General features: G+C 37.5%; 1 long non-coding RNA gene across 1 annotated transcript; it reads left to right on the top strand.

Annotated features, from left to right (window-relative positions):
- Positions 1 to 2785: 2785 nt before the first annotated feature.
- Positions 2786 to 3825, top strand: LOC148039927 (uncharacterized). The gene is made up of 3 exons (XR_015688429.1): positions 2786 to 3384; positions 3551 to 3668; positions 3748 to 3825. It is a non-coding gene; the product is annotated as an uncharacterized LOC148039927 (long non-coding RNA).
- The last annotated feature ends 544 nt before the right edge of the window (positions 3826 to 4369 follow it).

The following is a 4369-nucleotide window of genomic DNA, read 5'->3' as shown; positions in this document are numbered from 1 at the left end:
TCAATTTGTACCATTTTCAAGGACATGCGAGCCTGTAAGCATTTAGAGGTGTTCATAGACAATTTGTGTGCATAAATCTTAGTTTGGAGAAACACTTTGACAAATCACAGTAGGTCTTTGAAAGATGGTGATAATATCAACTATCTTTGAATCCCCTCAAATAAACACAGTTGTATTCTAGGGTATGCTATGTTAAGGAATCGAATAGCAATATATTTCTCAAAAATTAACTTATTGCTAATCTACTGCCTTTGACCAACTCAAAGGATTTCAATGTTTCCTTCTCCATATTGGTTTCTATAGGTACTTTGTTTTTTTGAGCTACACAATTATTACTAGGTCTCTTTACAAGATTTTAATGATTTTTGAGCAGATAAGAATGCCAATGTGCTTGTGGACCTTTGAAAAAGGCTTTTATGACAATATAAATTTCATGAGCCCTATATTTGATAATAAGTTTGCGACATGAGCTATGCCAACTTGGAGAGCAGAACATGGGTTTCCTTGCGAGGTTTGCAAGTAAACATCTCATTTAAAAAAACTTGAATTATTCTACTATGGAAATGGGAGGATATGGAATGGTATAAGTAATTCAAAAAGTTTTGATATTATTTTCTTGAAAATCCATTCAGCCTTTTTATACATCAGTAAGCTTTGCTTTTATATAGTAGGTAAGACGTGCAAAATATGATCCATTGCTCAATGTTTTTATTTTTTTATTTTTTTTGCTTAAATTTGATTTCTATATGCTTGTATGTAAGGGAAAAGAGCATTACATGGTTGATCACATGTCCAGAATCACAAGTAGAAAACCTACAATAGCAAGCATAATAGTTGATCTTTTGGATGCCTAGATGTTTTGCATTAGTTACGTGAAATATATATTTGAAAGCACACATTACATCCTGTTAGTCAAGGTGCCATTGTTGTCATTGGATGTTTTGCAACTTGGAAACTTCCACCTTCACTGGTGTAACAATTTCCCAATGGTGTGTCCAATGTGTGACATTTGCTCTTCATGGCTTCCAATGCTTCTAATGTCTATAATATTGTTCACAATCCATAGTGCTAGTCCATCTTTGCCACCCAAATCAATACAACTTCAAACCTATTGCAATATCTTTATAGAAAATGTATTGCAACATCTAACACTTTTGCTAATCCTCCACATTAATGCCATGTGTTGCTCCAAATTCCTCCTATCTCTATGTTGTACCACTCCCTCCAAATCACATTTGCACATCACCATAGATCTTGTTTTCTCATTCCCTTAAAAAATAAGAACTGTGTTATGAATAGAAGAAAGTTACAACAAGGTGCATAGTAATTTGGCAATGTCAAAGGTCAACATGCGTCCAATGTCATCATTATAAGTTTGATGGTATCACATATGAGCTATGCCACAAACATTGACACTTATAGACATTCCAAAAATCTAAATAAAGGCAAGCTTTTTACTAGAAATTAAGAAGGGAGAAGGAGGCACCACACCATGTCTTGATTTACCTAGTTCATTTGAATGAATGTACACTACTTTCTATAAAAGCATGTCTCGATTCGCTTAGCTCATTTGAATGACCATAGACATGTTTCTCCAAAACCATTAGAGCCTATCCCAAAACCCAAAGAAACTCATGTCTGGATCCTTGGATTCCCTACAATTTTTTTTTCAAAACCTTCCACCAAGTGACAAAAGCCATATAGCTAGGACAGGCCTCATTGTAGGGTGGTAGATCATACAAGGGCTAGAAACTTGGCAGCCTGTACAATGCAACTGTGCAACTACATTTTAACACTTTCAACACAATGTGTTTCGACTTACCAAAAGAAATGTGCCAATAAGATGCAGTCCATAATAAATAGTAAACTCCAACTTGATTGGCTCAACCTTTTGGCCATTCTAGATGCCTAGAATAATTGGCATGGAGAAGGAAGAATCCTCATAATCGATGCAAATGCAACTATAGCTACAAATTGTGAAATCACCTCCAAGCTCCTAGGAGTACCTTTAGTGTTAGCATATCAATGTAAAGTTTTATTCATTCTAGTTTCAATACACTTCAGAATGATGAAACATGGCCAGGGCTTCTCCATGATATATTGATAAGTAGTCTTTGCTAGTAGGTGCATTTCAAGGGTTCCTCAAAGGCAACCCACAAGTCACAATCTAAGTTTTTATCCACATTATGTACCACATACACACTCTCACACTGCTCATTATAGCAATGGCATGTGTTATTTTGTTGCATCTATTATCTACGCCAATAGCATGAATCATCTGGCCAAATTTATAGTCCTCTTTGTCATCCTTGTGGCCCTTTTCTGTGCATTTACTAGCATAATTATTGTTATGCTATCCACAGATATCATTGCCTAAGGTAGGAACATTATTGCTACCATCATTATGAATATTATTTGTCACCATGGATATCATTTTGACTCATCGAAGGTGTATTACTATAATTTTCATCAATGTTGTTATTGTTCTATACAATTGTGAGGCCCTTTAAATCCTGGGCCTCAAAGATTGTAGCTAGCTAGCAGGACCTGATCCAAACACATCTCTGGTACTATAGAGTCTTGCTGCAATGGTCATGTGGCGATGGGGCCCTCCTCCCTCAACCTCATTCTCTCTAGTATCTACCAACCTACCATTCTGTCATCAGAGACTGCCGTCACAAGCTTGTTGTGATGGGGTCCTCATCTAGTACTGGCAACCGATTTCCGACAAGATTGCATCTCTCTCTCTCTCTCTCTCTCTCTCTCTCTCTCTCTCTCTCAACCTAGACGATGCACAACAGGCTACCACCATATCTCTCTCTCAATATTGCTTGGGCCGATATGTAGCAATCTCTCTCTCTCTCTCTCTCAGAGTATAGCTTGAGTCAATATGTAGCAGTTTAGTAGCTGTAGCGGCCCCCTTCAACAGCCCCAGCTAACGCCACCCATCCTTCCTGCCTGGCCAGTCCTCGTACCACTGATCCCTTTCCCAAGCGCCTACTTAACACTCATCCCCTCTCTGCAGCTTCTCCTTCCGGCCCTTCCTTCTCTAGCAACATTAACTCTCATGGAAGTGACAGTCCTCGTCAGAGCTACCTGCCCACTGCGGACTTAGTCCTTCCCAACATCAAAACCTCCATTGCATCACCCTCAGCCAATCTCACAAGCTCGCATCATATTTCAAGTGCCTGCAATGATCTCACTTATGTCGGAGGCCCAGAACTGCTTCTCTTTCTACAAGAGGCCCTCGAGACGCTTCACTGCCACTAACTACTTCACCACTTACAGTGTTCCAAAATCTCGTGCCCCCAGCTCATGAGCAAGATTATTGGCCATAGCTGCTAGCACCTCATAAGAGCATACGATGGGAAAGCATTGGACCGGGTGAGTTCCCCATGGAGGTATAGCTACTACTTTTTAATTATCAGCTTAGCAACCATAACAGTTTATTACTGGCTATTATAGTAACCAGTAATAATAATAACTAGTAAACTTGTTACTTATGGCTTTGTCATTGCAAAGAGTGACAAGTGGTTGCCATTTTGGATAGTTGCTTGGTGGGGCTATTGTCAATCTCTATCAGTGCTTTCAGCTTTCAACATTGTTATGGCCGTTGCAGAAGGCAGATAAGTTACATTCATACTTCATGGAGGTATGCGACTATCTTTGTAAGTGCCATTCCTTTCTAGCTTACTTGCATTGATACTTTGCTTCACCATAATGATTGTGGTCTTTATAATTTTGTAGTAATGCACTCGATGATGTCATTTTTCCACCAAAGTTCCTTACTAGGTTGTATTCTTGTTTAGCCTAGTAGATATCCCCTCTTTTATAATTTGTTTATTGATATGGCCTTGCCTCCTTATGCCTTGTAAAGATAATTTCTTTGAAGCTTTGTCATTAGAATAGTCATTGGTCTATAGCCAACACATTATTGAGTGTGGATCTTATGTAATCTTGTCTATGAAAGTGTAAAATTTTGGTAGAAATATATTGGATATTTTTGTTATGACTACACATGGTGAACCGTCTACTTAAAAAAATTGAGTGAGATGAGGTACATGTCAATAGTTATTTTCAATTCATTATTAATTGATTGGAAATTATTATATTTCAATCTATGTAATTAGTACTTGGGTACAACTTTACAAAATTTATGTTCATAATGTTCATTTTAAAATTCCAATTTCTAAATGCTAAAAATCTTCTATGATAGCTAAAGCTTTACATCATTAAAAAATTAAGAACAAAATTCTATTACACATTTCCAATACCTTTTTTGTTTTGATACATAGCCATACATTAAAGTACAACTATTGCCACCAGGGCTCATCTTTGCTTCAGCCTTGGAATGGGAGAAGCTACTTGA

This window comes from Lygodium microphyllum, chromosome 2, assembly GCF_053477565.2.
Source record: "Lygodium microphyllum isolate KBCC chromosome 2, Lygodium_microphyllum_v1.1.10, whole genome shotgun sequence".
NCBI lineage: Eukaryota > Viridiplantae > Streptophyta > Polypodiopsida > Schizaeales > Lygodiaceae > Lygodium > Lygodium microphyllum.
This window is presented reverse-complemented; position numbering and strand designations above follow the sequence as displayed.